This window comes from Bos taurus, chromosome 1, assembly GCF_002263795.3.
Source record: "Bos taurus isolate L1 Dominette 01449 registration number 42190680 breed Hereford chromosome 1, ARS-UCD2.0, whole genome shotgun sequence".
Taxonomy (NCBI): domain Eukaryota; kingdom Metazoa; phylum Chordata; class Mammalia; order Artiodactyla; family Bovidae; genus Bos; species Bos taurus.
This window is the reverse complement of record NC_037328.1, coordinates 69,799,347-69,820,405: the sequence shown is the minus strand read 5'-3', so window position 1 is coordinate 69,820,405 and position 21,059 is coordinate 69,799,347. Positions and strand designations below refer to the sequence as shown.

The 21,059-nt window shown below is 39.2% G+C and overlaps 1 protein-coding gene across 12 annotated transcripts in view; it reads left to right on the top strand.

The window, feature by feature from the left end:
• The window catches only part of ZNF148 (zinc finger protein 148), a 146,598-nt gene that overhangs the window by 7,213 nt on the left and 118,326 nt on the right, over positions 1-21,059 (top strand). Inside the window, exon 1 of one of the 12 annotated variants that reach the window (XM_005201417.5) lies at positions 7,795-8,015. The exons of the other annotated variants lie outside the window; for them this stretch is intronic. The gene's annotated coding sequence lies outside the window, so the exon portion shown is untranslated. Of the gene's footprint in view, positions 1-7,794; positions 8,016-21,059 lie in introns of those variants that run through there. 12 annotated transcript variants of the gene reach the window in all.

Here is a 21,059-nt window from a genome sequence, read left to right as displayed (position 1 = left end):
CGATGGTTGTGGAGAGAATTACTTCCTTTCTGAGACCCAGTTTTCTCATCAGGAAATTGATAATCATTACACCTTCTGGCAAGGGTTATTGTGAGGGTTTGAGGATTAAAGTATGTTAATCTAGGATTTAAAGCATGCTAACATATATCATTACTGTACAGCTATTGAACTTTTTTGAGTAGAGAATTGAATCAAGGACTATGTATTAGATACCTTAGTCTGATGATAGCCATACCATACAAGATAGATTGGGGATAGTGTGGTGGCAGAGTATGACTGGAGGTGAGGAAAGCCCAGTTTGGAGGCTACAGGAGAAGCTAAGACGGGCTTGAATTCGTTTGATAACAGGAGGATTATAAATGAAGGTGTGAGATTTGATTGGATGGAGTGAAGAGGGGAAGATGACTAGGAAATGAGAGTTGGGGAAAGATGTAAAAGGCAGCAACTGCAATTGGATTACATCTTTGGATAGTTTGGTGGGGTACATTAGAATAGATACAGTTTCCTGCATGAGTAGGTTCTCAGTTGTTTGTTGAATGATTAAATAGGTAAGCCGAGCAATGAACTGTGAGTGAAGACAGTGATAGATGGTTTTGAGAAGGAGGGGTTAGATTGGAGGGTGCTTTTGATGATCTGCCCGGATTTATTCAGTCAGGAAATAATTTTATATACTTACTGTGTGCAAGGTTCTATGGTAGGCCGTGTGAAGGATACACATTTATATATGATGTAAACATGTTCATATTCTTCAAGAGTTTGTCCTGGAACAAAAATGTGTACACATCTGTCTGACAGAAGTACTATGGCAGATTCAACTTTGTGAAGAATTGGTACATAGCTTAGAGCTTGAAGGATAAATAAGATTATAGTAGGCATGATGGTGAGGGTTGGCACTCCAGAAAGAAGTGATATGACTGATAGAAAAATTCTGGATATATTAAGTAATTGGTGGTCTACATGAACTGGAATTTAGGGTTCATGTTGATGAATGGAGGAAAATAAAAGTTAAATAGATACCTAAATATCCAGGCTAAAGTGGTTCTTAAAAATTTGTTGGGAAATGACTTATATAGAACGCTCAAATCTTGAGTACAGTTTAATTGTTTCTCTTAGGTTTACATTTATGTAATCATCACCCAGTTCAGTATAAACATTCTTAACATCCCAGAAGGTTTCCTCATGTGTCTCCTCTAAGTTTATGCCGCCTTCAACCAAAAGTAATTACTATACTAACCTCTGTCACACAGAATAGTTTTGTTATGTTTTCATATTAGGGGAATCATACTTCTGTATCTGGTTTCCTGTGCTCACCATATGACTGTGAGATTCATTCTTTTTCATTGCTCTTTGGGGTTCATTATGTGAATATACCAGAGTGTTTATCTATTCCATGATTATTGGAAAATTGAGTAGTTTCTATTTTTTGGAAATAGAGTTTTAACTTGACTCGGTATGTAGTGGAGAACCATTGATTTTTGAGTGGGTTTAAGAGTGTTTATCTGGTTACCTGTTTTGTTCGTTTCTCTGGGGTTTTTTTGCAATGAAGAGAACCTAGTAACTAGAAGACAAAGAAGGCTATGACAGAAGTGTGAAGTACTGAGAATCAAAGTTGGGATGGTGGTAATGGGAATAAAGGGAAAGGGAGCCATGTAAGAAATAATTGAAAGAAAGATTGAAGGATTTGATGGCAAAAGGGCTTTTGGGAAACAGTGGAGAAAAACAAAAGGGGAACTCCAGGGTTTTTAATTTGGGTGACTGTAAGAATGGTGGTGTCATTAAAAGAAATTATTATATCCCTTAGCAGAACCATGTTGATGGGGAAGAATGGCTACTTTGGTTTTAAGACACATTGACCAGTGTGTGAGGCACCAATGGAAGTATCCAAGGGGTATTGTCTGCTGCTGCTGCTAAGTCACTTCAGTCGTGTCCGACTCTGTGCGACCCCATAGACGTCAGCCCACCAGGCTCTTCTGCCCCTGGGATTGGAGTGGGTTGCCATTTCCTTCTTCAATGCCTGAAAGTGAAAAAGTGAAAGTGAAGTCGCTCAGTCGTGTCCAACTCTTAGCGACCCCATGGACTGCAGCCCACCAGGCTCCTCCATCCATGGGATTTTCCAGGCAAGAGTACTGGAGTGGGGTACCATTGCCTTCTCCAGGGTATTGTCTAGCTAGAGTTAAAAATACTGCTCCAGCTGAGGAAAGAGTTCCAATGGAGATTTGGGAATATATACGTACAGTTGTACAGAGTTAGTACAGAGCTACTAACTCTGGGTTTGGTAGGGTGCTGATGGCTATAAAATTATCTGGACTAATGATTGAAATGTAATTTGAAACAACCATTGAAGAATTTAGTTTAAAAGCAATAAACTATATATTCTAATTCCTCAGGAATACGTTAGATTGTAGCAGAAGGTAATGATTTAAAGATCATTTGGGGCAGCTGGGGGAAGGTATCCATACTGCTAAGTCACTTCAGTCGTGTCCGACTCTGTTCGACCCCATAGACGGCAGCCCACCAGGCTTCCCCGTCCCTGGGATTCTCCAGGCAAGAACATTGGAGTGGGTTGCCATTTCCTTCTCCAATGCATGAAAGGGAAAAGTGAAAGTGAAGTTGCTCAGTCGTCTCCGACTCTTAGCGACCCCATGGACTTCAGCCTACCAGGCTCCTCCGTCCATGGGATTTTCCAGGCAAGAGTACTGGAGTGGGTTGCCATTGCCTTCTCCAGGTATCCATAAGAGGAGAGAAAATGTAGAAACAGCAGTAAGGGATGAAACCCTGAGAAGCAGAGAACTGGAGAAAACTCCTGGACAGAACTTGGGAAAAGACCCATTCTTTGGGCTAAAAAGAGGACTAGTAGTCACTGGAGACAGAAGAAGCAACCAGAGAGACCGGAGTAGAATTCTGTGTTGTGTGTGCATGCCTGTATGCTCAGTTGCTTTAGTTGTGTCTGACTCTTTATTTACCCTATGGACTGTTGTCTGCCAGGCTCCTCTGTCCATGGGATTCTCCAGGCAAGAATACTGAAGTGGGTAGCCATTCCCTTCTCCAGGGGATTTTCCAGACCCAGGCATCAAACCCACGCCTCTTCATGTCTCCTGCATTGGCAAGCTGATTCTTTACCACTAGCGCCACCTAGGAAGCCCCAGAAAAGGAGGTAGTTCAAGTGTCATTGCCAAAAAGATTAAGAACTTGGGTGGTGAGCCATGGGATTTGGTACATGGAATTTTTTTGGTCTTCAAGAGAGTAGTTTGGAGACCAGGGTCCATAGGGTTAAAGGACTGAGTGAGTTGGGAGAATATGGAAGCATCAGCTATAGGAATTGTCTTAAGTTTATTTTAAGAAGGAGGAACAACTCTTCTTCCAAAACTGAAGGCAAGAAGTAACAGATGGATGAAAAGATACAGCATTTTAGAAGCTATATAAAGAGGATTTGATTACAGGTGGAGAAATTGTGATCTGAGAGAATATTATGGAAGAGATTACTTGATGAGATTAAGGATTTAAATATGAAAATGATTTGGATTAGTCAATGAGATGGAGAGTTGTATGTAGAATAAGTCAGTTGTAGAAGATTTCGTAGCTTTCTGGTGATGCTTAACACTCAGTGTGTGGGTGTGGATAAAACAGATGGTGAAGATTGTCTTTCCTTGGGGAAATGCATGGTGAATGTAATGGGAAGTCATGGTATTCTGGAGAGGGCAATATTAAAATGGTTGATGGACAGATTTAAATTGTGTAGGGAGATAAGTGAAGCCAGAAGGAGGTGAAGAGCAGGTGTAGACTTAGAAAATAAAGTAGTTGTGGTTAAAAAAAAAAGGTCTCTAACGTTATAGTCCTAGTGGCGCTGCACTTCCAGTTGATGTCCTGTTCTCAGTATATATCTGTAAGTGGCTGAAGTGCACATGCAGGTCTTGGGAGTTGAGGAAGGTCTGTGTAATGTGCAGAAAGGTCTTCAGCACCTCGGTCACTGAGAATAGTGGCTGAATGTGGGACAAAGTAGGACTGACTTCTTTGTGGGGAGCAAGGTGGGAGGGATTCTGGAGCTTGGTAGATGCTGCAGATAGAATGGTTTAAGTGAGTAATGTGAACTGCAAAGAGATTTTCTGGTGATAAAACAATGGGAGTGGCCTTGGGGAACAAAAAGCAATTGGTGCTTTTATCAAGCTGAAGGAGTGGAAGAATGGATAGCTAAGTTCTGTGAAGCAGGTTGTCCAAGAAAAGCCAAACTTGAGACAAGATGAGGGGCTATCCAGATAAGAGATAGAAGTGATCTGAATTGTTGTAGCATGAGGATGGAGATAAAAAGATGGATTTGTTTCATTCACTCTTTAAGTTTTTTATAAATAAATTATACTTGCAAAATCGTAACCATTCATGTGAGATAAATTCAACTGAGAGATATTTGTGGATTAGAAAGGAGACAAAGGGGGAAAAAAAGCTGAGGTGGAGGTTACTAATATGAAAGTCAAAAGACATGGTAATTTGTTGACAGTAGAACATGGACAAGCTGATAGAGAAGCTAGTAAATTGATAGACATGAATGCAGAGATTGAAGTTGACTCTGTATCAGTCTAGTGGGGAGGGATGGGGAGGAACATGGGAGGGAGGTTCAAAAGGGAGGGAATATATGTATACATACCTATGGCTGATTCATGTTGAGGTTTGACAGAAAACAACAAAATCTTGTAAAGCAATTATCCTTCAAATAAAAAAAAAATAATAATAATAAAAAAAGAGATTGGAGTTGACCTGAATAGGAATAAGTAAGATGAAGAGGACAGTGAGTAGCTTGTAACGGAGAAAATATGGAGGAAACATAATGCCACCTAAGAAACAAAGCCAGAACCCTATTCCTTCTCTGTGCATGTGAGGACAGTCCTTGCTATCCATGATGTTATTATAAAGGTGATAGATACTATGTCATGTATAATTGTTTTTTAAAAAATGATGAATGATAGAGACATTAAGATTTTTGATCTCTCCTTGAGTGCCTCAAAAACCACAATTCTGCAAAAATTGTGTGGTAATAATTTGTATATGTAAAGAGGTTCAGGTATAAAATGGAAAACGTGGGGTGGATGGTAAAAGGAAGTGTCTTAAGGGATCTAAAGTGGCTTCTGTAGTTTCTTTTTGTCTGTGACTTTTATCTGATATATTTCTTAGTGTGTTTAGGAAGTTGGTCTGCTCTGTCTTCTCATTTCATTTATTACCTGAAAAATACTTTTACTTAACTTTTTATTTAGAGTAGAGCCGATTAACAAAGTTGTGATAGTCTCAGGAGCGCAGCAACGCAACTCAGCCAGACAAGAGAGAGCATATAAATGTATGGTTCTAAATATGGCCTATTTTATTTCTGATTATTTATCATTTGTTGAACATTTCTAGAGGAGCAGTGTTGCCAGTTCCAAAGCCACAATATAGCTAAAACTGAACCATTGCTTCCTTTTTTGTTTTGTTGTAAATCTGCAGCATTATCACCTCAGGGCATGAAACCTTCATCATCTTCCGTGCTGTAGCCCGTGGGGTTGCAAAGAGATGGACACAACTTAGTGACTGAACAAGACCTAGACCAGGCCTTCAGTGTTTTGGCTTGCATCTTTGCTCTTCAACTTTTGCTTCTCCTTTTATACAGTAGAATTGATTTTTGTCAGACTTTGTCTTCTGTTAACATTTCCCTTGTACTATCAAAGACTTGACTCTGAAGTGCTTACCTAACTGTGCTTTTAGAGATTCTCCATTAGTACCATGCTCTGGTCCCAGTAATTGGCATTTTAAACCATTAAGGGAAAAATGCTGTATGCTTTAAATCCTTACTATTTGCATTATATTCTTCACATGGTTAATGAACTCTTTCATCTTTCAGTCTCTGAGCAAAGAACACTTCCTGACTCTCCCTGTTCAGATCAGGGTTTTTGATGTTCCTTTATGTTTCATGGAAAGAGAACGTGTTTATTTATTTAACTTTTTATTTTATATTGGAGTATAGCCGATTAACAAAGCTGTGATGGTTTCAGGCGCACAGCAACGCGACTCAGCCAGACAAGAGAGAGCTTATTTAGCGGCAGTGAGAAAAATACGACAAAGCACGAAATATAGTTTTGGTTTTCCATCCTAGGGCAGCTTTGCTTCAGAATTAGTTTCAGAATCTAGCTCTTGGTCATTCAGCCTTTTTCTCTTATATCTACATTTAGTCACCAAATTTAATAATGAAGAACCTATGGAGACCACCCAGAGCTTTGAAGGCCTAAGATGACCCAAGGATGTCACTTGTTCAATTCACGACTTTACTGTAATCTGCCAGTAGTCTAGAATTGTTTCTGTGAGTGAGTGAGTGAAGTCGCTCAGTCGTGTCTGACTCTTTGCGACCCTGTGGACTGTAGCCCACCAGGCTCCTCCATCCATGGGATTCTCCAGGCAAGAATACTGGAGGGGGTTGCCATTTCCTTCTCCAAGAATTGTTTCTAGGACCTGCCTTATACAGGCCTTGGCGAGTGGGGGTATGCTCTGAGTCTTTGAGTGGATTGTGTGGGTTAGACCAATGATGGATATCTTAAGATATGAGGAATGATTATAGGAGAAATGGTGACCGTATGTTTTAAAGTGATAAATTAATTTAACATAGATAAATGACTTCACAAGATAGGGGTTGGATGCCTGAAAATCTTGGTTCATGTGAAGGAGTTTTCATTGTAAATTTGAGAGGATCCAGTATATAAGGGATTAGAATGAAATACACAGTTGCTGTTTTGCAGGGTGCCCTGTATATTTGTCAACACGTACATACACACCTGCATATGTAGATACATATAATGATAGAGATAATGTGTTAATTTGATTAGGTTCTATAATTAGAGTCTTTGGGGAAATAAATATGGTAGTCTTATTATGAGTGATTCAAATGAATTGGTAGAGAGTAGTTGGAAAGATAGTTATTAGGGTATGTTTAGGAAGTAGATTTTTTCAGTGACTTCGGTAGCCTGTCTGGCACAGTTTCACAAAATTTGAGGGCCATTTGGGGCAAATTTGTGTGTTAAGTTTGGGGATGTTAGCTTTGAGGGATCGTAGGATCAAACAAAAAATGCAGTGCCTGAGAAAGTTATTTATGAATTGATTTGGTAGATGCTGATAAAAATTAAAGAAGGTATTTGTGGAGAAGTTTGTGTAGTTAAGTGGGATATATAATGGAAGGGATTTAGGAGAAAGCTTGTTATTATTAGAAAAGTAAATTTCAAAAGAGTAAAATTGAAAAGACCGTTTGGGGAAGATAATTCTTTTGAGAAAATGCAGCTCACAGGTTGAAAACAGGAAGGCAAGGGAAAAGTAAAAGGAGTAAACTAAGGTGTGGAAGGAAGAGTTAAGAGGAAGATTAAAGAAGAGGTTACTGGAAAAGATTTATTGTAAGGAATGTTGTGTTAAATACTACTTTTGATAGTGGTTCGGTGGGGAGGGGGACTTTTACCAAGGATAATTCAGTGTAATAGTTTTATTTCTTAAGAAACCCGGGAAGTAGGGAGCCCAGGCTCGCCCGCGCGGAATTTCACCGGAGCTCGGCTCAGCGGCAGGCGGAGCTGCGCGCGTGGTGGGCCCAGAGCCGCCGCAGCTGCCTGCGAGCGCGGCCGAGCGGAGTGGAGGCGGGCCGGGCCGGTGGGACTCGGGCCTCCGGGATCCGCGCACCCTCGGGCCCTCGGGGGGCGCTCCAGCGAGCGAGCAGGCCCGGGGCGGCGCGGTGGGGGCCGGGAGGAGGGGCTTCCCTGAGCGCCCGAGCAAACCTCCGCACGCGGCTCGCACGGCTTCCTTTTGTTGTGTGTACGGGAGTGAGAGAGTGCGCGCGCGTGCGTGAGTGCGCCCGTGGGCAGAGAGGCGGCGGAGCGGGGCCGAGAAGCTGGGGCTTTTCCTGCTGGGGTGGCTGGTGCGCCCGGGCCTCGGCGGGCGGTGGGGCCTTGCAGACACCCGTCTTCCGGGTCGGGGCCCGTGGCGCAGTCCAGGCCCCTTCCCCCAGCGAGATGGCAAACTTTGTGAGTGACTTCTCGGCGGCTAACAAGTGTCTGCCTGACAGCGGGTGCCGACGAACGTTAATTGACACCCTCCTTTCGGTCCTAACCCTGTGTGTTTTTGTTTTGTTTTTTTTTTAACAAATCTTATGTTGGACTGTACTGTGTTTACAGTTTTACGGTGTGCGAAAAGGTCAGACGGGTAACTTGGGTCTACTAGACACTTTTTTTACTTGGTATCAAGAGCAAAAAATGTACGCTTGTATCTATCCTTATATTGGTTGCGCTACTAAAACCTGCATGTTTAGTGGTAAGAACAGTCCTAAAGGCCTTTCCAGAATTAGGCTGTAGGGCACACTTTGTCTCTCCAGACTTCGTAAAGCATTTTTTACAGTGCCAAGAAAGAACTATTTGTGTCTTAGACTAGATAAAGTTAGGAAATGAAAAAGTTAAAGCCCTTACCAAGAGCTTGCGTTAAAAACAGCTTTTTTGTTTTGTTTTGTTTTGTTTTACATAAATTATGATTGGTGTAGTTTGCATATAGAGTTTTACACAGTTGGGCACGGTGTGATTTTAAAAAGAGCGTTTCTTACTAATTTTACAAAGGGCGATGATAAAGGCACCACACAGTTTTGAAATTTCAAGTATGTTAAATGTTGCTATAAATAAAATCCTGTTCAGATTTTTAGATTTAAGAAATCTAAAAATACGTTTGCAGTTGTCCTTTGGGTGCAGGAAGAAGTTCTAGGTTGCTCAGGGCTTGTTTCTGGGCAGATTTTCAGTGTTGTCAGCGTGATATGGGTGTAGAACCTTAACCTGAGTGAATAATTTGCTTGAGATTACCAGTCTGTTTGCAGCTGGGAATAGACTCCGGGTCTCTTATTCCCAGTCTGGTGACCTATCCAAGAATAGACTAAGGAAACTGGGTATTTGTCTGTTTGGTGGAAAATATGGCCGAGTTGATTTTATACTAAGTATTAAAGAGCCAGAAAGGGAATGTGTGAACGTTTAATCTTTGTAGCACTTAGATGTATGTAGTTTCTCCATTCTTTAAATACAAAAAGGATTTGAGGATATTCGTGTTGCTTTTCATGGCATTTGTAGCATATTTACATTTGATTGAAACGTAGATGCTTATTATATTTAACTGTGGGAGATGAGTTTTTCAAGTGGGTGTTCTCAGTGGTTGAAGAATAGTTGGTAACCTGAGGATGTTTAGCTTCATAAATGCTAGGGAGAAGAGGAATTATGTTAATTTCATTAATTTCTAAGTAAAAAATCTTCAGTGGTCTTTGTTGAAGATGCTTACAAAGGTCCTGATGGAATACCTGTGAATTTTCTTCTCAGCTTTCTGTATTGCTATTTTCATTATAATTACTAGCTATGATTTGTTTTGTTCATTTCTAGTCTTTCCTTTTACTTTTCCTCCTGTGTCACAGAAACATTCTTCTTCCTGCTTCTCATCTCCAAAGAACCCTGGAAATTTTTAATCTTAATACAGTTCTCCATGAGAGATGGTTTTGGCAATGTCTGAACACATTTTTGGTTGTCATGCTGGGGGATTCTGTTGGTATCTAGTGGGTAGATAGTAAACATCCTACAATGCACATGATAACCCCCACAACAAAGAATTAGCCAGTGCAGTGTCAGTAGTGTTGGTGTTGAGAAGCCCTGATTTAATTATTGTGGGTGATATTCTACTTATAATTTGTCATGTAATTGATATCTCTATATCAGATCTGTTATAAATCTTTTCTTAGAGTTGTCATTAGAATGATCATGGGTCAGAGGTTATGAAGTATATTTTAGAGCATGAGTTAATAGGATTTTGGAGTGGAAAGGTTAACAAGTATAACTGAGTATGTGGCTAAGGAAATAGTTTCAGAGAGATTCAGAGAGGTTCTACGGATATGGAGAGCTCAGGTCTTGTTATTTCTATTATAATTTAATTTTAATTTACTTAATTAAAATTCATTTTAATTATTACTGAGGGAAATGGTATTTTGTAACTTTTGGTTGATAAATTTAAATAATTAAGATTTTAAAAATTGCATCATGAGAATCTCAGTATTCACTAAATCATTGTTACTTTTTCATATTCCCATGTTGTTGAATTCTTCAGCATGGTTTTGTTAACCATTGTAAACTTTTCAGCATCTTCTTTTTAAAAAAATTTTGAAAAATTAAAAAAGGCCACATACAATTTAAAAGCAATTTGGAGTTAATTAGGATATCGTTGGCAGTATTGCAGATGCAAATCCAACTAGAATTGTTAAAATGTCTCAGGGTGTCTTGAATTTAGACATCTATTTTGTGAGGATTACTGTAATGGTCAGTTATTGTACTGATTGTAAATCTATTTTAGCAAGATTCAGTTAATTTTAGAAAAATATACTGGAACTTTGAGGTGAAATGCAATTGAATGAAATATAAATTAGATATTTAAATTGGGTATTTCAAATTAAGTGCTGTATTGTTGGAGGAAGAAATATGAAGTTCTTTTTAAGTTAAAAAATGTTTTCTGTGGTGCTGCTTTTTAAAAATGAGGAAACCAAGTAGGACAGAAGACCAATATGAGCAAAGGTTTTTATAAAATTGTTTTATTTAAGAAATACAAGAAATTTTTTTTATAGAAAAATTTTAAATGCTTTTTAGTAAAAAGAATAAAATCACTAACTGGAATACACTACTGTTAATGTTTTGAGATATGGCATCTTATTTTTTTGTTAACTGTTTATTATGAAAAATTTAAAAAGATAAAAAATGCAGCATTCTTACGAACTGCTATATACCAGACTAGCCTCAACAGTTAGCAATTAATGGCCAGTCTTATTTCATCTTTGCTTCTGCACCCTGTCTCTCAACTCACATAATTTTTAAAAACACTTTAAATTGAAATAATTATAAACTCAGGAAGTTGCAAATAGTGGAGTCCTGTGTATCCTTTACCCAGCTTGACCCCAATGGTGAGACATTGAAGTTAGGAATTTGACATTGGTATTAATACATTACTGTTATAGAGATTGCCAAACTTAGTCAGTTCTCAGCATTTTAAAAAATTTAGTTATTTTGGATAATTGCTTTACAATGTTGTATTGGTTTCTGCCACCTTCACCCCCTCTTGGCACCCATAAGTCTTTTCTACATCTGTGAGTGGGTCTATTTCTGTTAAGTAGATCTATTCATTTGTGTTGTATTTTAGATTCCACGTATAAGTGATATGATATGGTGTTTGTCTTTCTCTTTCTGATTTAATATAATAATCTCTAGGTTCATCCATGTTACTGCAGTTGGTGTTAGTTCATTCCTTTTTTATGGCTGAGCGGTACTCCGTTGTGTAACTATGGGCTTCGCTGGTAGCTCAGCTGTTAAAGAATCCTCTAGCAATTCAGGAGACCTGGGTTCCATCCCTGGGTTGGGAAGATCCACTGGAGAAGGGATAGTTACCCACTCCTGTATTCTAGCCTGAAGAATTCCATGGGCTGTTTAGTCCTTGGGGTGGCAAAGAGTCGGACACGACTTTGTGACTTTCACTTTTCATTTTTCATCCGTGTTACTGCAGATGGTGTTATTTCACTCTTTTTAATGGCCAAGTAGTATTCCATTGTGTATCTATACCACATCTTCTTTATCCATTAATCTGTTGATGGACATTTAAGTTGCTTCGATGTCTTGGCTGTTGTATGTAGTGCTGCTGTGAACATAAGGGTGCATGTAATCTTTTCAAATTATAATTTTGTGTGGATATATGCTCAGGAGTGGTATTGATGGATCATATGGCGACTCTGTTTTTAATTCTTTGAGGAAGCTCCATACTGTTTTTCATAATGGGTGCACCAATGTACATTCCCATCAACAGTGTGAGAGGGATCCCTTTTTTCCAACATTTATTTGTATGGTTTTTAATGATGGCCATTCTGACTGGTGTGAAGTGGTACTTCATTGTAGTTTTAATTTGCATTTCTCTAATAATTAGCAATGGTGAGCATCGTTTCATAGGGTAGCATGTTTTTTATTTTGATGAAGTTTGGTTTATTTATTTTTACAGAATATGCTTTTGGTGCCAAGCCCAAGAACCTTTTCTTTAGGTCTTGAAGACCTAATTTTTATTCTAAAAATTCTGTAGTTTTATGTTTATGTTCATCATCCTTTTTGAAATAATTTTTATATGTGGTTGTGAGGTTTAGGCCTAGACTTTTATTTGGCATGTGCATGCATGCATGCTCAATCCCTTCAGTTGTATCTGACTCTTTGTGACCCCCTGGACCACAGCCTGCCAGGCTCCTCTGTCCATGAAATTCTCCAGGCAAGAATACTCCAGTGGGTTGTCATGCCCTCCTCCAGGGGATCTTCTTGACCTAGGGGTTGAACTTGCATCTCCTGCATCACAGGTGGATCTTTTACCCACTCGTTCCAGCATTGTTTGTTGAAAAGGCTATCCTTTCTCCTTTGAATTATTTTTCTGCTTTGTCAGTTAGTTAATTTTTCTTTACTGGTTATAGAATTATTTAGATTATTGGCTTCATTTTGGTTTAGTTTCAGTTGTATGAATTGGAGAAATTGTTCAGTTTTTTTCTGTGTCCAGTTTAAAAGTGTAAAGTTGTTTTGTAGTATTCCCATGGTATTAATATTACTTAATATTTATTTATTTGACTGTGCTGGGTCTTAGTTGCGGCACACAGGATCTTTGATCTTTGTTGTGGTATGTGGGATCTTTTTAGTGTGGCATGTGGACTGTTAGTTGTGGCATGTGGGATCTAGTTCTGTGACCAGGGATCGAACCCTGGCCCCCTGCATATACAATGTGGAAGCTTAACCACTGTGCCACCAGGGAAACCTTCCTTATTATCTTTTCAAGTTCTGCAAGATCTTAGTGCTATCCCTGTTTCAATCTTAATATTGGATTTGTGTCTTGTCTCTTTGTTTTTGTTAGTGATGGTAGAGGAATGTAAAATTTTTGCTTCAATGATATTCTCTGTTTTCCTATTTTGAATTTTGTTGATTTCTGCTCTTCATTGTTTGCTTTCTATTGCTTGCTTTGGATTTATATTTTGCCTTTTTTTTTAAAGTTTCTTTTAAGTAATTAAGGTATTGATTTGAATCTTTCCTCTTTTCTAATGTAAGCACTTACTGCTACAAATTTCCTCCTAACTACTGATTTAGCTGCATCCCACATTTTGACATGTTATGTTTTTATTTTCATTCATTTTATGTACATATTTAAAATTTTTCTTTGAGTGTTTGTCTTTGACCCATGGACTTTGTTTTTCCACTTTACTTTTCTTTTTTAATTGGAGGAACCCCATGAAGTTTTAAAAAGTGTTTATTCATTTGTGTTCAGAAATTTTCCTGTTGTCTTCCTGTTACTGATTTCTAGTTTGAGTCTAATATTGTTATATAATGTACCTCCTATTTTATTTTGATTCTTATAGATTTGTTGAGGTTTGTTTTATGTCCCAGGATATAATCTGTCTTTGTGAATATTCCATGGATGTTTGAAAAGAAATATGTGTTCTGCTGTTGTTGGGTGGACTATTCTGTGTACATCAAGCTAACCCTGTTGGTTGCTTGTGTTATTAATACAGCCTCTCTGATAAAAAACAAACGAACCATCCTAGCTTTTCCATTCTTCTTACTTTCAATATATGTTACTGAATTTCTTGTTAGTAGTATATAGTGGGCCATTTCAGAAATATATTCTTCCAGTCTCTCTTGATTTGTCTGTTTAGACCATCAACATTTAAGGTAATTACTGATAAGTATTAACACTTAAATCTGCCTTTTTATTGTTATTATTTTGTAATTTTCTCTGGCTTTTTGTTTCTCTCTTCTTTCCATCCTGCAGATTACTAAAACATTTCTTAAGATTCTGTCTTTCATAATTTGTAAAATATTTATAGTTTTGAGTCTGTTTTGGTATAGATTTTGTAGTGGCTGTTGTAGTTATTACTAGTGTATATATGACTTATAGCAGTCTCCGGGTATCAGTACTTTACTGCTTCAGTTGTCATGTGGAAACTTCACTTCTCATTTGCCTTTTTTTACCATCTTGACTTTTTTTTTTTTTTTAACCATCTTTTAAATGTAATTAAGTATCAGTATAAATTTTTGTTTCCGTCATTAAGTATGATCTAGAAAACTACGATGCAGCTGAAGATGGGAGAAGCTCTATACAGTCAGCAAAAACAAGACCTGGAGCTGACTGTGGCTCAGATCATCAACTTCTTATTGCAAAATTCAGGCTCAAATTGAAGAAAGTAGGGAAAGCCACTAGGCCATTCAATTATGACCTAGATCCAATCCCTTATGATTATACATGCAGTGGAGGTGACAGATAGATTCAAGGTACTAGATCTGGTATACAGAGTACCTGAAGAACTAACTATAGATGGAGGTTTCTAACATTGTAAAGGAGATGGTGACCAGAACCATCTGCAAGAAGAAATGCAAGAAGGCAAAGTGGCTGTCTGAGGAGGCCTTACAAATAGCTGAGAAAAGAAGAGAAATGAAAGGTAAAGGAGAAAGGGAAAGATATACCCAACTGAATGCAGAGTTCCAGAGAATAGCAAGGAGAGATAAGAAAACCTTCTTAAATGAACAATGCAGAGAAATAGAGGAAAACAATAGAATGGAAAAGACTAGAGATCTGTTTAAGAATATTGGAGATACCAAGGAAACATTTCATGCAAAAAGATAGGCATAATAAAGGACAAAAACTGCAAGAACCTAACAGAAACAGAAGAGAGTAAGAAAAGATGACAAGAATACACAGAAGAAGTGTACAAAAAGCTCTTAATGACCCAGAAAACCATGATGGTGTGGTCACTCACCTAAGAGTCCTGGAGTGTGAAGTCAAGTGGGCCTTAGGAAGCATTACTATAAATAAAACAGTGGAGATGATGAAATTCCAGCTGAACTATTTCAGATCCTAAAAGATGATGCTGTTAAAGTGTTGCACTCAATATATCAGCAGCTTTGGAAAACTCAGCAGTGGCCAGAGGACTGGAAAAGATCAGTTTACATTCCAGTTGTGAAGGACTGTGCTAAAGAATGTTCAAATTACAGAATGTTGCAAATTACAGTTGCACTCATTTTACATGCTAGCAAGATTATGCACAAAACCCTTCAAGCTAGGCTTCAATAGTACATAAGCCAAGAACTTCCAGGTGTACAAGCTGGATTTAGAAAAGGCAGAGGAACCAGAGATTGAATTGCTAACATCCGCTGGATCATAGAAAAAGAAAAGAAATTCCCCCCCAAATCTACTTTTGTCTTATTGACTATGCTACAACCTTTGATTGTGTGGATTACAACAAACTGTGGAATATTGAAATATCAGACTACCTTAGCTGTCTCCTGAGAAATCTGTATGCAGGACAAGAAGCAACAGTTAGAACTGGACGTGGAACACCTGACAGGTTCAATATTGAAAAAGGAGTACATCAAGGCAGGATATTGTCACCTTGCTCATTTAACTTAAATGCAGAGTTTAGTTCAGTTCAATCGCTCAGTCGTGTCCGACTCTTTGCGACCCCATGAATCGCAGCACGCCAGGCTTCCCTGTCCATCACCAACTCCCGGAGTTCACGCAGACTCACATCCATCGAGTCGGTGATGCCATCCAGCCATCTCGTCGTCTTTCGTCCCCTTGTCCTCCTGCCCCCGATCCCTCCCAGCATCCGAGTCTTTTCCAGTGAGTCAGCTCTTTGCATGAGGTAGCCAGAGTACTGGAGTTTCAGCTTCAGCATCATTCCTTCCAAAGAACACCCAGGACTGATCTCCTTTAGGAGGGACTGATTGGATCTCCTTACAGTCCAAGGGACTCTCAAGAGTCTTCTCCAACATCACAGTTCAAAAGCATCAATTCTTCAGCGCTCAGCCTTCTTCACAGTCCAACTCTCACGTCCATACATGACCACTGGAAAAAACCATAGCCTTGACTAGACGGACCTTTGTTGGCAAAGTAATGTCTCTGCTTTTGAATATGCTATCTAGGTTGGTCATAACTTTCCTTCCAAGGAGTAAGCGTCTTTTAATTTCATGGCTGCAATCACCATCTACAGTGATTTTGGAGCCCCCAAAAATAAAGTCTGACACTGTTTCCCCATCTATTTCCCATGAAGTGATGGGGCCAGATGCCATGATCTTAGTTTTCTGAATGTTGAGCTTTAAGCCAACTGTTTCACTCTCTTTCACTTTCATCAAGTGGCTTTTGAGTTCCTCTTCACTTTCTGCCATAAGGGTGGTGTCATCTGCTTATCTGAGGTTATTGATATTTCTACTGCCAGTCTTCATTCCAGCTTTTGCTTCTTCCAGCCCAGCGTTTCTCATGATGTACTCTGCATATAAGTTAAATAAGCAGGGTGACAATATACAGCCTTGATGTACTCCTTTTCCTTTTTGGAACCAGTCTGTTGTTCCATGTCCAGTTCTATGCTTCCTGACCTGCATATAGGTTTCTCGAGAGGCAGGTCAGGTGGTCTGGTATTCCCATCTCTTTCAGAATTTTCCACAGTTTGTTGTGATCCACACAGTCAAAGGCTTTGGCATAGTCAGTGAAGCAGAAATGGATGTTTTTCTGGAATTCTCTTGCTTTTCCGACAATCCAGCCAATGTTGACAATTTGATCTCTGGTTCCTCTGCCTTTTCTAAAACCCAACTTGAACATCTGGAAGTTCATGGTTCACGAATTGCTGAAGTCTGGCTTGGAGAATTCTGAGCATTACTTTACTAGCGTGTGAGATGAATGCAATTGTGCGGTAGTTTGAGCGTTCTTTGGCATTGCCTTTCTTTGGGATTGGAATGAAAACTGACCTTTTCCAGTCCTGTGGCCACTGCTGAGTTTTCCAGATTTGCTGGCATATTGAGTGCAGCACTTTCACGGCATCATCTTTCAGGATTTGAAAGAGCTCAATCAGAATTCCATCACCTCCACTAGCTTTGTTCGTAGTGATGCTTTCTAATGCCCACTTGACTTCACATTCCAGGATGTCTGGCTCTAGGTGAGTGATCACACCATCGTATGCAGAGTAGATCATATGAAATGGTGGAGTGGATGACTCAGAAGCTGAAATCAAGATTGCTGGGACAAATATAAAAAACCTCAGCTATGCAGATGATACTACTTTAATGACAGAAAGTGAAAAGGAACTAAAGAGCCTTTGATGAAAGTGAAAGAGGAGAGTGAAAAAGATGGATTAAAATTCAACACTCAAAAATTGAAGATCATGGCATCCGATCCCATCACTTCATGGCAAATAGATGGGGAAAAAGTGGAAACGTTTTTTTTTGGGCTCCAAAATCACTGTGGATGGTGACTGCAGCCATGAAATTGAAAGATGCTTGCTCCTTGAAAGAATAGCTATGACAAACCTAGACAGTATTAAAAAAACAGAGATACCACTTTGCTGACAAAGGTCCATATAGTCAAAGCTATGGTTTTTCCAGTAGTAGTGTATGAATGGCGAGTTGGACCATAAAGAAGGCTGAAACCCAGAGAATTGATGCTTTTGAACTGTGATGTTGGAGAAGACTTGAGAGTCCCTTGGACCGCAAGGAGATCAAACCAGTCCATCCTAAAGGAAATCAATGCTGAATATTCATTGGAAGGATTGATGCCGAAGCTGAAGCTCCAATATTTTGGCCTCCTAATGCAAAAAACAGACTCAATGGAAAAACCCCTAATGCTGGGAAAGATTGAGGGAGGGAGGAGAAATGTGTGACAGAAGATGAGATGGTTGGATGGCATCACTGACTCAATGTACATGAGTTTAAGCAAACTCTGGGAAATACTGAAGAACAGGGAAGCTTTGTGTGCTGCAGTTCATGGGGTTGCAGATAGAATGTGACTTAGTGACTGAACAACAGAAAATGATGAAAAAGATAATGTGTTGTGTGTACCTATATTTCTATTTTTCTTGTTCAGAAAATTTTCTTCAGCCAGGGATTGAGTTGCTAGTGACATATTCTTTTAGTTTTTCTTCTCTTGAAAATGCATTAAAATTTTTTCCATTTATTCCTTGTTGTGGTCTGAATGGATTTCTCTAAAATGTAAATGTTGAAATACTAATGCTTAGCATGATAGTATTGGGAATTAGGTCCTTTGGGATATTTTTAGGTCATGGGGGAGAGCCCATGAGTGGGATTACGGCTGTTACAAAAGAGGCCCCCAAGAGACCTCACTTGCTCCTTTTCTGCCATGTAATAATATAGTGAGAAGTCTGTGACCTGGAAGAGGGCCCTCACCTTAACCATGTTGACACCCTAATCTTTGGATTTCCAGCCCCAGAACTGTGAGAAGTAAATTTCTGTTGTTTATAATAGAGCCACTCATTTTGTCATGTTTTGTTATGGCAGCCTGAATAGATTTACAACATTCCTGAAGAGTAGTTTCACTGGGCCTAGAATTCTTGGTTAGCAATTCTTTTTTTTTTTTAAGCATTCAAAAAATATTCTGCCACTTTTTCTAGTCAAGGCTGTATATTGTCACCCTGCTTCTTTAGCTTATATGCAGAGTACATCATGAGAGACTCTGGGCTGGATGAAGTACAAGCTGGAATCAAAATTGCCGGGAGAAATGTCAATAACCTCAGATATGCAGATAACACTACCCTTATGGCAGAAAGCAAAGAATGACTAAAGAGCCTCTTGATGAAAGTGAAAGAGAAGAGTGAAAAAGTTGGCTTAAAGCTCAACATTCAGAAAACTAAGATCATGGCATCTGGTCCCATCACTTCATGGCAAATAGATGGGGAAACAGTGGAAACAGTGTCAGACTTTATTTTTGGGGGCTCCAAAATCACTGCGGATGGTGATTGCAGCCATGAAATGAAAAGATGTTTGCTCCTTGGAAGAAAAGTTAGGACCAACCTAGGCAGCATATTAAAAAGCAGAGACATTACTTTGCCAACAAAGGTCTGTCTAGTCAAAGCTGTGGTTTTTCCAGTAGTCATGTATGGATGTGAGAGCTGGACTGTGAAGAAAGCTGAGCGCTGAAGAATTGATGCTTTTGAACTGTGATGTTGAAGAAGACTCTTGAGAGTCCCTTGGACTGCAAGGAGATCCAACCAGTCCATCCTAAAGGAGATCAGTCATGAATATTCATTGGACGGACTGATGCTGAAGCTGAAAATCCAATATTTTGGCCACCTGATGCTAAGAACTTTGAAAAGACCCTGATGCTGGGAACGATTAAAGGTGGGAGGAGAAGGGGATGACAGAGGATGAGATAGTTGAATGGGATCACTGACTCAATGGACATGAGTTTGAGTAACCTCTGGGAGTTGGTGATGGACAGAGAGGCCTGGTGTGCTGCAGTCCATGGGGTCACAGAGAGTCGAACATGACTGAGCGACTGAACTGAGCTGAACTGATGGTTGAGATGAGAAATCTGGTGGTGTTGCAGTTGTTGTTCAGTTCTAGGAAATAGTTATTTTTTTATGGCTGCCTTCAAAGGTTTATCTTTCTTTTTAGTTTTTGAAGTTTTAATTATGATGTGTCCTGGTGTAAATTTCTTTGGGTTTATCCTGTTTTGGGTTTACTCTGTTTTTGAATCTGTAAGTTTGTATGTGTCATATTTGAGACATCATTAGCCATCTTTCCTTTATATACTTTTACAGTCCTTCTCTCCTCTCTGGGACTCCAACGATAAGAATGTTGGATCTTTTGTTATTTGGCCTCAGGTCCTTAAGACTCTGTTAGTTTTCTTTCAGTCTTTTCTTTCCTGTTTTTCAGATTGGGTTAATTCTATTTTTCTGTCCTCAAATTCAGTGATTCTTTTTATTATCTCTGTGATTGTATTGAGCCAATCCAGCAACCTTTAAAGTTTTATGTTATAGTAATTTTTAGTTCTGTAATTTCTTTTTGCTTCTTTTTTATAACTTTTGTTTCTTTACTGAGGTTTTCCATTTTTTTTTTCACTTGTTTCAGGAGAATTTAGAATTGATTGCTGAGACATTTTATAATGGTACTTTAAAATCTTTTTCAAATAATTGTGTAGCATCCAACTCATCTCTGTATTGGCCTTGGTTGATTATCTTTTCTCACTCATGTTGGGATTTTCTTTTGTCATTTTCAGTTGTGTATTATGTCAGAAGGCTCTGGGCCCTATTTATATTTTTTATTTTATCACACAGTCATCCCACTTAGATTTAGTGTACAGGTCTTCACCTGTTTTGTAGGCTTTGGTTTTAATGGCAGTTTAATTTTCAGAGCCGTTGTGGTTGGCTTGGTTTATCTGATGCTGTCTGGACACCCACTGGTCCTTGATGATTTTACCTTAGAGAATAGAAGGCATTTCCTTTTATCAGGTTTCTGGGTGTCTCCAGATGGGAGAGGATTGTGGTGCGGTCCTCCTGGTACCCACCCCGAACCCCTAGTTCTTCCCTGACCCTGTATCTCTGGGTGAGAGAGGAGAGTCTTGGCCCATACTGAGTTGTTTGTGCTGGCTGGGTTCCTAAGTTTTGACCACTTGCCTCTGCATCTCAAGGTGGAAAAAAAGAGTTTCAGATCATACAGGGAAGGAAGAGTTGCTTCCTCTGTCTGGTCTTTGTTGTTGGCTGAGCTTCCAGTTGCCCTCCCTTGCTTGATATTGCGGAGAGACTCCTGTTTAGTTTGGGGGAGGATTATGCTTATCTAGTCTACTTTCTGTTGCTGAATTGGTGGCTGGGAAATGCCAGTCTGGGTTGCCTTCTTCTGTTGGTTGTGGGGACGTAAAGCACTTGATGCTTTTTTTGTTTCTCTGATCCTAGAGTCCGAAACTGGTTAGCTGCCTTCTTTCCAGTTTTCATAGTTTTCTTTTGGTTGTCTCTTTCTGTTATTCCCATGGTTTATACTTATGCTTAATGTGGAGGGGCAGGGAAAAAGAGAGCTATGCCATCTAGACTGGAAGTTCAAATTCTTTATTTTTTGTGAACTTGCATCATCTCCACCTAGCAGGTTATTTCAACTTTGAAAATAATAGTTTATGGCCATGTGCTTTGTGAACTTTTGAGCACAGTGTAAATGTTTGCTTCAATTATAGACCATAGTATTGTACCCTAAGGAAATTTTTGGAACATGGGTAATAAT